The following is a 14,313-nucleotide window of genomic DNA, read 5'->3' as shown; positions in this document are numbered from 1 at the left end:
AGAGAGAGAGAGAGAGAGAGAGAGAGAGAGAGAGAGAGAGAGAGAGAGAGAGAGAGAGAGAGAGAGAGAGAGACGAACGGATGGATACACACCCACTCATACACACCCACACACACACACCACACACACGACACACACACTCCTCAATTTCTAGCATACAATAATGCACAAAAATATTGTAACAGTAACCTGCAATAGTTCTGCAGCCTCAAACACAGAACACCTACACTCCTTTGTTCGTGATGGAAGCAGCCACGTCACTGCCATATGCCAGAAAAGGTCCTTAAGTCAGTAATGATGTTCCTCCCCTGCATGTCTTCCTGTTGCTCGTGAATCATATTCGTGAGCACCAAGTCCTCGAGGACCAAGTCAAATTCAACCTTAAGTCTTTAACTGCAATGACTTCTCAAGTTAAAATAAAATACATATGCAAATAAATAAATAAATAAACAGATAAATAAATAAATAAATAAATAAATAAATAAATAAATAAATAAAGCTAAATAAATGAATAAAAAATAAATAAAAAATAAATGAAATAATAGGTAAGTGAATCAAAATTAAATAAACAAATAAGTAAATAAATACCTACAAAAAAAAAAAAAAAAAATTGCAGCGCAAGTTTAGAGTACAATTTCGAAAGCAATAATAGTAATAAGCTGTTGAATTTAAAGATGATATATATATATATATATATATATATATATATATATATATATATATATATATATATATATATATATATATATATATATATATATATATATATATATATATATATATATATATATATATATATATATATATATATATATATATATATATATATATATATATCAGGATACTTTTATCACAACTGCTTTGCAAAATGGAGGAGAAAGACCCAAGAAAGCTTTAATCATTATTATCAATTTAATCACATGTGCTTTTTTTTTTTTCACTGCTTATAATGTTTCGTGCACACCTCGTGATGCAGCCATTCTGATGTGAGTTATTCGTGTATGTATATAAGCGTACATACTGAATGTGCGTTGATATGGGAAATCCAAGAGCATGCGCTGTAAGAGCATCACGTAACTAAGCGAACTTCAGAGCACAGCACTGCATGGACTATGAAAAAAAAAAAAAAAGCTCTCACTATCGCCTTATTTATTCTTTAGGCATCTACGAGTCTCTTATTGAATAATTCCTCTTCCTCCGTCTGTCTTTAAGTCCATCCCACACGGGAATACCACCAACACATGGTTATGGGATTCCCGCAACATTTACATCGCTTCTAAATACCACTCATGCTTTCTGTCACTACTTTTCCTCCTATTCATGATTAAAAAAGATCAAGAGTAAGGTTCATGACGCGAATACTGTACAAGGGAATACTATGGCTCCACCATTACGATGAGATTGACCATTGCTTGACATGAATAACACAATATGCTTAGGTCACAAACAGGCCATTATTCAGAAAAAAAAAAAAAAAAAAAATCTTACATGAAAACACACGAGAAGGGCGTCAGTGGATATGAAGATAGTTTTGATTGAGAAATGATGGAGTAGGTAAATAGGAAGAGAGCTTTTGACGGTGAAAGAACGTCAAGGAAAAGGAAGAGGGAATGACTGACGAGATAGTTCAACTTTAAAGATAGGGCAGATGATAATGCTGACGTGTTTTAAGACAAGTGACAAAGATCAAGAAGGAGAAGGTCAGCTTTTTTATGAGTTGTTTTGAAGAACTGGAAAGCTGTTGAACATTTTATATAAAGTACGTAAATAGGGAAGTATAATATCAAATAACAGCACAATGTAAACTCTTGACCTTTCTTTAAGGACTGGCACCTCAGTGGGGCTCTTTTTCGTTCTTTTGGTTGCCTTTGGCCAGTGCTCCTCTTACATGAAAAGAACAATGCAAACAATTAATATCATAACCAAAAATGCATAATGTCAAAAATCTGATATAAAATATCTGCTAAAACGACACATATATATTTAATATATGTAACGGATTCAACACTTTCTATGAGACTCATAATTGTTATTCTAGTCGGGAGAAAAATCCATCACTATATGCTGCTCGAGAGAAAGCGAGAGAGAGCGTCTCTCAAGACTGCTTGTGACTGAGCAGAACTGAGTGACAGACTAAGACTGACTGCTCGTGACCGACTCTCAGGGACGGGGACTGACTCTGAACTGGCCTGGACTGAGAGTTCGCTACCATGCGGGTTGCATTTATCTGAGCTAAGTGGATCACGTTTTTTTTTTTGGGGAGAAGAAATGACCAGTGAGATGCCATGAAATGAAGTGGAACCAATAGGATATGTCGTTATTTTAGCCAATGACCAGGAAGGAAAGACTCAGAGCGAACATAGGTGTTTTCCATAAGGACTGGAAGTGGGTGTGAGAAGTAGGTAGAGAAGGAGAAAATTTAAAATAGAATAGACTGGCTGGCCTTGGACACACGTGGGATGAATATAAGAACACACGAATGTGGCATGGATATATGAAATTTTGAATATATATATATATATATATATATATATATATATATATATATATATATATATATATATATATATATATATATATATATATATATATATATATATATATATATATATATATATATATATATATATATATATATATATATATATATATATATATATATATATATATATATATATATATATAATTGTTGAGACTGATACAAATGGTTGGTACGTGTTTGCAGATGTACATATGCAAATGCATAATCATCCCAAACCAACAAATAAGTATTCATAAAACAAAATCGAAAACGGGAAAATTTATGAAAACAGCGTTAACAACAACAACAACAACAACAACAACAACAAAACACTTACCGATAGGCCTCAAGACCACAAATACCAGAAACAAAGAAAAAAAAAAAAGTAGGAGATCTAGCAACGGCTGATAACTCCTCGCCCATTACTAGACTAGGCTGCACCAACCATTACCAAATTCCCACCACATTATCCAGACATGTCATCATATTCTCCGAGCCTTCACTTACCTTGGACTTGGTGAGCAAATACCATAATATGAATGTAATATGGCAATATGTAATGCTTGTCATGGAACAACAACGTCGCCCATCTAGAGAAAACACGACCTTTGGCTGGGTGCTCGCAGCTGTTTTGTTTTTTCGTAAGTTGTCGAGTTTATTTTCCTTTTTTATTTCGTTTCTCTCTTAACTTTATTACTTTACTTATTAAAGTCATTACTTTAATGTAATATGCAATAATGGAGCAGGGAATCTATACGCTATTGGTCTGACAGAAGTAAGAGGCTAGCAAACGTCTCTATATGCGTGTTATGTAATAGCTCTTCCACAAATAATATTTATTAGATTTTATGTAATATTTGCTAGGTTTTTCATATATATTTACTAATCGATTCCTCATTACTATTTAATTTATCAATGTATTATTCTATTTCATTTCGGCATTAAGGTATCATTTCTCGCAAAGTAGGCGCTGCGTCGTCTTCTCTATAATCTGCATCCGTCCCTTCCTCACGGTACTGTTCATATTATATCCTACTTTTGTCAGTTTATTTTTTTCCTCAATGTATAGTCATTTATATCTTTTGTTATTGTACATTACATATTAATCTAATATTAAGATTGGTCAGGAATAATTTTTCTGCACAGTTACTAGTGGCCCCTCGGTGGGTGACTGCTGTGCTAGTGTTTGGGGTGTGTGGACAGCAACCACAGTTAACTCGAGGTTCTCTGCTGAATTAATGGCACAGGTAATGATGACAGATGATACCATTAAGGATGTCATTACAGGGATATTAATTTCGCCTTTCATTTGGGTAACAATATTGTAGTCAGGTGATAGCCATTCAGTCTTTCTGTCCTCTCTCCCTCTCAGTTGCAGGTTTCGTCACAATAATTCCCCAGTGCCACGCTTATTCTTCCTTCTTCTCCTCTGTCTTATTTTACGTGTGTGTGTGTGTGTGTGTGTGTGTGTGTGTGTGTGTGTGTGTGTGTTAGAATAAAATTTATGGTGTATATACGACATAATAAAAATTAAAGAATATACCAGGGAAACATCAATCTACTCCTAGTATAAAAAATTCTTGCCCGAAGCTTACTAAGGTCTCTCTCTCTCTCTCTCTCTCTCTCTCTCTCTCTCTCTCTCTCTCTCTCTCTCTCTCTCTCTCTCTCTGATGTAATAAAGTAAATTACCAACAGAATCAGATTCTTTTTAAGGCTTGCCACCATATTATTAAGTTGTTATGTATAGTAATATTGTTCGTTATTAAGAGTTTGTATCACTGAGAGAGAGAGAGAGAGAGAGAGAGAGAGAGAGAGAGAGAGAGAGAGAGAGAGAGAGAGAGAGAGAGAGAGAGAGAGAGAGAGAGAGAGAGAGAGAGCTAACTTGAGCGATAATAAAAAAAAAAAATACATATACATATATAATTTACGATTCGCTGTGTGATTAATCTCTGACTTGCAAAGGATTGTGCCTCAATTAATGTTACGAAATGTGTCTGAAATGTGTTTTCACACGTATTCTGGTAACTCGTGTATATATATATATATATATATATATATATATATATATATATATATATATATATATATATATATATATATATATATATATATATATATATATATATATATATATATATATATATATATTTCATCATGCCAAATTTTCGTAAGTGGAAGCGGATGTGAGGTGAGAGAAAGGCAAAAAATACTACCAGAAATACGGGTGTAATTGAGTGGAATAAACTCGGTGGAAAAATGAAAATAAACGCGCTCACGAGTTGCCTTGTGTAGGTCAACTGGCATTCTGCTGTTTCCTTATTTTCTTAAGTTCCCATGTTTTCACAGTGAAAGGTTTTGAGTTTAGAAAGCTTAAGTATTGCTTGTCGTTTGAGAGTGTGGTGTATCGTGTTATTGATGTATTGTTGTACACGTGCAAGTGATGATAGAATGTTCACATGAATTCATCACCCTGTTTATTAAGAGTAGAGAGGTTGTCATGCCTGAGTAGGTATAGTTTCATTCTTAAGGTCTCTAAAAGTAAGTTGCCTGTTTACATGTTGGAAATGCATTCCCTGAGGAAGTCAGTTTACTTTGCTGTTGCGTTAGTTCTGAATGAGTTTCTGAACCTAAGAATCGTTGAGCCTATCATGCCTTTGAACTGTATGTAATGTTTGATTTTGCATTTAAAAAGAAAAAAAAAATATCAGTTGCTGTGAACAGAGGAATATAAGACTTTTTTTTACTGTCGTTTAAAATTGCTTGGGAGAGACATGCAGTTAGCAAGATTGGAAGAGCAGTTAGCATGAAGATGGCGCAAGAAGATAGGAAGAGATGCAACATTGCGGCGATGAGAGAGAGAGAGAGAGAGAGAGAGAGAGAGAGAGAGAGAGAGAGAGAGAGAGAGAGAGAGAGAGAGAGAGAGAGAGAGAGAGAGAGAGAGAGACTGAAGACAATCAGTTAGAGGAAAGGAGCTGATAGGACGAAAAGCTTTTGATTCCACCCTGTCTAAAAGAACGATATGAGTGGAATCTCCCCCCATACATGCGAAACATACTCCATACATGGACGGATAAGGCCCCTGTACAGAGTTACTTGCTTTTTGGAGGGGACGGATGGGAAAAACTGGCGGAGAAGACGCAGAACGCCTAACTTCATAGAAACTGTTTTAATTAGACATAAGATGTGAGGTTTCCAGTTTAGATTATAAGTGATGGACAGACCGAGGATGTTCAGTGTAGAAGAGAGGGACGGTTGAGTGTCATTGAAGAAGAGGGGATAGTTGTCTGGAAGGTTGTGTCGACTTGATAGATGGAGGAATTAAGTTTTTGAGGCACTGAACAATACTAAGTTTGCTCTGCCCCAATTACACATTTTAAAGAGATCAGAGGTCAGGCGTTCTGTGGCTTCCTTGCGTGAACTGTTTACTTCCTGAAGGACTGGACGGCTACGAAAAGGCTTGGAAAAGTGCAGGGTAGTATCAGCAGCGTAGGAGTGGACAGAACAAAAAGTTTAGTTTAGAAGATCATTGATGAATAATAGGAAGAGAGTGGGTGACAGGACAGAAGTCTATGTGATTTCTGACTTGTGCATATACACTTACATAATCATAACAGAATATTTTACTGATCTAGATCATTGGGAGCGTAAGGAGGGCACAGAGAGGTGTGAAGTCATCTATCATTGTTTAAACAGTATATAGTGATATTAGCTCAAGAAGAAGTATGTGTCCTTATTATGAGAACTCGAACTATTATGTGGGCCATACCTTCACAATTCATATTTAGACTGTAGAACAGTGGTTTACTTATTTATTTATTTATTTATTTGTTTATTTTATTTTTTTTACTGTTGTAAGTCTTTACATATAAGTATTATGAGGAATGGAAGTAATATGTATATTGCCATGCCTTCATATTTCATAATTTGTTTATGGAACTGTAATTATCTGGGTTTGATTTGTTTACAGGAATACGTGTCTGCATTTCATTACTCTGCGAATTTGAAATACAGTGCAAGTCTTCAAATATTTATGTTTAGTTTATGAAACTGCATTTCATGGAGTCTAGTGGTTTGCTATATATTTGTTGAATGTTAATTTCAGTGTTGTGGGTATTTCCAAATATCATATGCCGTTTTTTCACAAATTTATTTAGTTTTTTGGAAGTGAACGAATCTATTTCTTAAGATGTTCGTTATCTTTTTAATATTTTATTTATTTTTTGAGGTAAATGTTTATTAAAATGTCTAGTGTCTGTATTGTTAGTTTAATTTCTCTTTAAACAGGGAATCTTTGTTTTCCTTAAATATTACTAAGACATGTTTAAATCGTAAAAGTATAATTTTACTTAAACACAGGAAAGTTTGGGAAGCGGGGCGTGAGGATCTGTTATAAGCCAGCGGGGCGTCATTAAAGATAAGTAGTTTGGAAACCACTGATCTATTCGAGGGTGAGTACCCATCGTTGTTTTACCATTTTTACTCGGCTTGTGGTCAGATTCTGAGTAGACTTCTGCCCTCACTTCCACCATGTTTAGTGCTTTCCCTCATTCTTAAAGCCTCGTCTGTCAAAAGCATACCGGTCGTCAGATATTTGATTCCAGATAAAGCTTGCTCCGTCGGTGGTGCAATACGCAGTGTGTTAAAAAGAAAATATATCTCCGGAGTGTTGCACCACAGATGAGACCGATTTTATTGCTTCATTGGCAACTGTTAACCATAGAAATACCACATAACTCTCAGCTTAGTGGCTTGAGGGTAACTGGATTGACGCGCAGTTGAACTGAAGCAGGCTGCAGACGCGACCCACATGGGATGGCGGGAAATTCATACGTGGGTAACGTGTTAAGAAGACTGTCAGAAGATGAGAGACACAAGATTACGCGAGACATTAAACACGTGGAGGTGAGTGCAGGTTACTCGATTCCTGACCAAGACTGTACCATTGCAGGCCTCGTCTTTGAGGGACCACTGTAAAGTAATCGAATATTATTAAGAATGCGATTTTACAGTTTGAAAATCGATTCCAGAATCTGATGGCTATAAATGCAAATACTCTGATATTTTGGTAAATGTTTACATAATCTTAATTTATTTCCCCAAATAAACAACAAAACAGCAAAACATTTCATGCAGTGGTAGCGCCCAGTGTTTCTCATTATCCATCAATTAGCAAAAATGAGACCAAGTGTTCCGCTCCTTATTATGAAGCAATGATCCGTGCTTGATTCCGGGTGTTATAAGACTAGGCTGTTCCTTCTGTTCGTTACTACCGTTCATAAAGACATTTCTTCCACAGTGCAATTATGTACTGACTTGTACAACAAAGTGCTTTTCGTTTCTCTTACTCTGTCTTCTCATCGCTAGTCACCATACTTCCTCTTTAAGCGCCATCACACAGGCTTCTTATATATATATATATATATATATATATATATATATATATATATATATATATATATATATATATATATATATATATATATATATATATCTGTGTGTGTGTGTGTGTGTGTGTGTGTGTGTGTGTGTGTGTGTGTGTGTGTGTGTGTGTGTGTGTCTGTGTGTGTGTGTGTGTGTGTGTGTGTGTGTGTGTGTGTGTGTGTGTGTGTGTGTGTGTGTGTGTGTGTAATTGATTTGCATGAGTTCCCCTTCAAAGGAAAATAGTAAACAGTAATGTTAAATACCTGCATGAAGCTGCTGTGATTTAGTTAATTAGGTTAAATGCAGTTGGATGAAATGTGAATAGGTATTGTTTAATGTTTTCTCAGTATTTTTTATTGAATCTTATATACGTTTATTTATTTATTTTAATGTGTTATTATTTTCTTTCCACTGGCTTTCCGCACTTAGGCAATCATTTATGATACTTCGCTCAAAATCTGAACGAGTGCAAGGGCGACACTAAATCCTGCGTGAGTTAATGAAGGCAGTAATGAAGATTATACACACCACTGCGTAGACTGACGGCAAGGGTACGCAGCTGGAAGACGAGTCGTGCCGCCATTCCTGTGTGTTGATTGCAGAGATTCGTGGCAGCTGGTGTGGAAAGGGACTGTTTTAGTCATTGATGTAAGAACATGCTTATACTGGACTCATAAAAACTATTTTTAAGACAAGACAGGCTCTCATGTTTGTTTTCCCTCGCTGACGATAGGGAATCCTTATTAAATAATCACGAATATCCTAAAAATCCCTGAAATTCAAAATGACTTTTACTATTTAGTTGAAAGTTGTAGAGGTAAGATGCGGAAATATTTGAAAATACAGTTCATAATCTTTAGTGGCTTTTCCAGCTGGTGTTTATGCGGATTCGCTATCAAAATCTTACCAACCATTACTATTGATCCAGCAGGGAAGCATTCCAGCCTCGTGGCGTCATGTAGAGGAGGAAACAGTGATCATACGTAACGCTTATAAGGCTGCACGATCTTTGTTCAGCAGGAGAGATTAAAGGAATATGGCATTTTCTTGCGTAGGGATAAGAAATGGATATACGTAGGTAAGTATGTTTTATAGAGGGACTACCGCGTGTAGAGCTGATTGCTTCTTGTTTTCCTTAGTTTCTTACATATATTCTTAAGCCAACTTTCTAGATGTGTTCTGCGACTGCATTCTCAAATACATCATCGTTTTATCCCGACTATTTTCAGCAGGCTGTAGTAGAAGTTACTGGTATTGTCGAGGGTCCTTTCATGACTATAATCGTAGTTTAAAAAGAATTCTGCTTCATAAAAAGAGGAGACGTGGAAATCCGGCAAATCACCTCCTTAGCCTTTGAAAATGGTCCTCAAAGGATCATTTTCACAAAGTGATAATCAGGCTTTGATGAACAAAGATCGTCTTTTAGTTTCCCATGGCACGCTTGGATACAACAGCTTGATCGTTATCTTCACGATGGACAAAGGGCATCGTCCCCTAACGAGACCATTACGTAGTGGGAGATTTTCTTGAGTGTTGTTCCCTTGAAAATAAGGCAACGAATAATCATCGGTCGGTGGTGGACGTTATATTCTTTCATAGGAAATGCCTCCATCATGAAAGAAAATCACCCGAATTTAGTAGTAACTTCAGTCTTTTATGCAATCATTCACCTGAACGTATGTAAATACAAAGAAAACTAAGTTTTTCGTGTATACTAGTGCATGAGCGCGCGCGCGCACGTGTGTGTGTGTGTGTGTGTGTGTGTGTGTGTGTGTGTGTGTGTGTGTGTGTCATAATACATATGTTGCCAGGCAAGGGGGAGGTGAATTGTGGTGATACATGCACATTGGGTTTATGCAAGGCCCTTTTTATTCTATTTTATTTATATATATTTTTATTCGTCTGGGTAATTTGCAACTGAAGGTCAGGTTTACTCACCAGAGCCTTCCAATGAAACCCATGACCGGTATGAGTGGCTGACAGCTATATAGGTCATGTGCAGCCATTACGCCATGCTGGGAATGTAAGGAGTCTGTTATTAGCAGGGCGGGCACGTCTCTCTCTCTCTCTCTCTCTCTCTCTCTCTCTCTCTCTCTCTCTCTCTCTCTCTCTCTCTCTCTCTCTCTCTCTCTCTCTCTCTCTCTCATTATATTGGGTTATATAAACTATTGGATTATATATCATTAAATATTCTTATGTCAGTATATGAATGCCATTGTGTGTATATTTATACTCTGTAGTATATCTGCTCTGTTAGTTTTCTTCAAGTATTCGTTCAGTATGGTATGCAATACTGCTTAATTCACGAGGACAATGGTTGGACATCATTATTCAATTTGTGTACCACCACCACCACCACCATCTTCATAATCATCACTGCTTCTCTTTCCTCGTACGTAAATGATAATCCACATTAATATTTCAATCATAAGAACGTAAGAACATAAGAATGAAGGAGACTGCAAAAGGCCGACTGGGCTACACTGGGCACCTTCTGTGCTAATCCTGTACTAACCTTCTCTTGAAACTATCTAGTGTGTTAGTGCTGACCACATGACTGCTAAACTTATTCCACTCATCCACCGCTCTGTGAACCAGTTCCCACCAATCATTTCTAAACCTAAACTTATCCAGCTTCTATCCTGATTGTTTACTATGAGAACGTCACATATCAGCTTTGTTAATTCTTTTTAACCATCTGAACACTTAGAACATAAGAAAATAAGAAATAAGGGAAGCTGCAAGAAGCCATTAGGCTTACACGTGGCAATCTCTGTATGAAATATACCTACCTATTTCCACTTATCATCCCCATCCATAAACCCGTCTAATCTTCTCTTAAAGCTCCCTAGTGTCTTAGCACTAACAATTTGATTACTGAGTAAGTTCCATTCATTTACCACTCTATTTGAGAACCAATTTCTTCCTATCTCTTTTTTTAAACTAAATTTTTCAAGCTTGAACCCGTTATTTCTTGTTCTGTCCTTGTTACTGATCCTAAGAATTTTTCTTATTTTTCTTTTTTGTTATAACCCTTATACCACTTAAAGACTTCTATCTGATCCCCTCTTAAGCTACGTCTCTCTAAAGAATGTAAATTTAACAGCATCAGTTTCGCTTTGTAAGGAATACTCCTCATCCCCTGTATCCTTTTAGCCATTCTCCTCTGTACTGATTCTAATAGACCTATATCCTTCTTGTAATGTGGGGACCAGAACTGCACACCGTAGTCTAGATGAGGTCTTACCAGCGCCAAATATAACTTTGATATTACCTGTATACTACTCCCAGTACTACTGACTGTGATTCCTCCTTAATACCTAAATCGACTCTGTTTTGCTATCTGTTTTAATTCTACTGTTAATACAACACTAATGTGCTTCTATCATGTTCTCACGCACCTTTCTCTCCAGTGAATGCAAGTTGAGTCATTTTAGCCTATCATTATAAGGTAATCCTCCTAGTCTCTGAATCATTTTAGTCACCCTCCTCTGTATTGCTTCTAAGGAATCTATGCCTTTCTTATAGTATGGTGTCCAAAACTGCACTGCATAGTCCAGATGTGGTCTAACGAAAGCTAGATATAATTTCAGGATAACCTCTGCACTTCTTTTTTTTTTTTTTTTTTTTTTTTTTTACTCTCCTACTGATGAATTCTAATACCTTGTTAGTTTTGTTCCTGACTGACACACACTGTTCCGTTCGTCTAGGATCTGAGGTTACATGTAAAGTCTAAGGTTACCTGCAAGATCTGAGGTTGCCTGGCAGGTCCAAGAAGCATCACCCTCAGTACAACTAACTACTTGCACTACTGTTATCATCATCATCACCACCACCACCACCACCACCATTATCATCACGCAAGGGGAGGTGGGTCTCTGGCAGTGTGGTGAGGGAATTAGTGCAGCGATACCTGAGGGTGTGATGAGGGAGGTGAAGCTGGGATGGGTGAGGTCATTATACGGCGAGCAGCGAATGGATAAGAATCATGAAGTTCTTGATGAAGGAGCCATTAACACAGGTTATGGTGAACTGTGTGAATATTTCGTTCATAAATTATGTACATGCAGACCAGATAGATATTATTCCGTATAGATCAAGGATATCTAAGAAGAATGTATAGGAGACTGAAGGTAGGACAAGATTATTTAAAAAGCTCAAGATAATGCATTGGTTAGAATGGTTGGAGAGTTAGTGAGAGCAGATAAGAAGAACTACGAGATTAAGATAGGCAGCCAGCCTTTCTTTTTCAGGTATTCAGAAGGAAAAATAAAGAATCAGTCAGTTCCCATTAAAGGCATCTGATGGATAATTAGTTTGGAGGAAGGGATGGAAACGATTCTAAAAGTTTTTTTTTTAATTGATTTATTTTTTTAAACTCATCACAGCTTCATCACCACCATCACCATCGGCACCATCCTCACCTCCACTACCAGTACCATCCTTCCCACATCTGCCAATGATCATACAAAACATATCATACAATAATAGAAACAAAGCTTTGACAGAAGCATCTTTCACTTTAATAATTCAGCTGAAAAAAAGCACGTTATAAACAAGCAGTATTATTTTCAATGTCGTTCTCCATATTATTCTCTGAAACAAGAGAATGAATATGGATATATTTTCACGGTAAATGCAAATGGACATGAATGTTATGAATAAATGCATATATTATAATATACTGGTAAATGTTTCGGATACTCATCTGATAAAAAAAAAAGAAATAGTATTATCTAGTTGTTACTTATTCATGTTTTTATGGTTTTTAATTCTTTTTATCTAAGTCTATATATCACTCAAAAAATGTCCATCGACATCTTACTTGAAGCTTGTGTGATATAGGATGTTTTCACCCAAACAGTTGCAGAACTCATGGACAATATGAAGGCTTTCGTGGTGTAGAGAACAGAGGTATTGACGCTCTCCCACTTTATTTCCATTTACTATGAGAAAAGAAAGAGGGTTGCCACTCAGACCTTAGGATATTCTTGCTGACTTCTTTGTTATCAGAGTATCGTTGTTGTACGATTAAGTTGTAATCTTTGTGTAACTCCACTCACCTTCATGAAGTCCTTCCATACAACCAACTGTTACACTGCACTCTTAATGGCAGACTGCACTTTAACACTACTATTGTGTCTGTTCCAGTATCAGACTCAACATGTTCCTGCAGAGCCGATACGTGCCTACAAACAGCCAGCCGAGCGTGTCAAGATCTGTCGCTATGTTTGCTGCATTAGTGAGTACAGAGACACCTCCTCCACCCTCTCTCTCTCTCTCTCTCTCTCTCTCTCTCTCTCTCTCTCTCTCTCTCTCTCTCTCTCTCTCTCTCTCTTCACGTTGCATTCGATAATTTATTTCTTACATTATTCTTTGTAAACTCTAATAAATCCATCTGACAACAATTTAGATTGTTAGCCATCCAGAAAGCGAACTAAAATCTGCTAAAGGGATGCACAATGACGTGTAGGGGAATTTTATGTAGTGGTGTAGCCATTTTGAAGGGGAGGCTGGATCATCCCTTATTAATACTATGCTCATTTGATATCCATTTGTCTATAATGATTTATTTATCATAATCGTAATGATTGGTCACCATTGACGTGGGATATTATCAACGACTGAATGGGTGCTTTTAGTGTATGTGTATATGTGTGTGTGTGTGTGTGTGTGTGTGTTTGTGTGTGTGTGTGTGGGTGTGTGTGGGTGGGTGGATGGGTGTGTGTAGGCGTTTGTTGTTTCTTTTTTTTTTCAGTCTGCATTTGCTAACAAGGTGATACAAACACAAACAGAAAAAGATGCGAGATATATTTGTGAAAATGTTTGAACGACAAAACGAATATGAGCTTGTGCATCGAGTAACTCGTAGCACGGAAAGTATGCATACAATGAGCAGTGCCGTTTAATGAAGAAAGTTTTATATGTGCGAGGAAAACAACTGGTTGTTCTCTTCCAACTAATCGTAAATTTTAGTTTGTCATCACATGTTTTCTCTTCACGAGGAATTAAGGATGACTGAATCGGCTTCCAACTCGTAAAAGTACGAGCAGGTTGGCCTGCGTGCCGCTAAGTAAGAAAAAATACCTCCATTAGACGTGTACCCAAGGAGTTTGCCTAAATGAACTAAACTTCATAATCTTATGAGTCGAGTTGAAAGATTATTCAGCTAGGAAAGTTCCATTTGGAGGAGAAATAACAGTCTGTTCACGATGACAACTCCTCGTCAAGCATGATGAAATATCGTGGTTTATGTTTAGCGTATAATTTTGACAGGTACTGCTCACAACTGACAATAAAGGTGTGATGGAGTTGTTCAAATATTTCATAGTCTTTAGTTTTATTTTTGTTCAGTTGAATAGTTTATGACT

This window comes from Scylla paramamosain, chromosome 15, assembly GCF_035594125.1.
Source record: "Scylla paramamosain isolate STU-SP2022 chromosome 15, ASM3559412v1, whole genome shotgun sequence".
In the NCBI taxonomy this organism is placed as follows: Eukaryota; Metazoa; Arthropoda; class Malacostraca; order Decapoda; family Portunidae; genus Scylla; species Scylla paramamosain.
The sequence above is the reverse complement of the archived record's forward strand: the minus strand, read 5'-3'. Positions refer to the sequence as shown.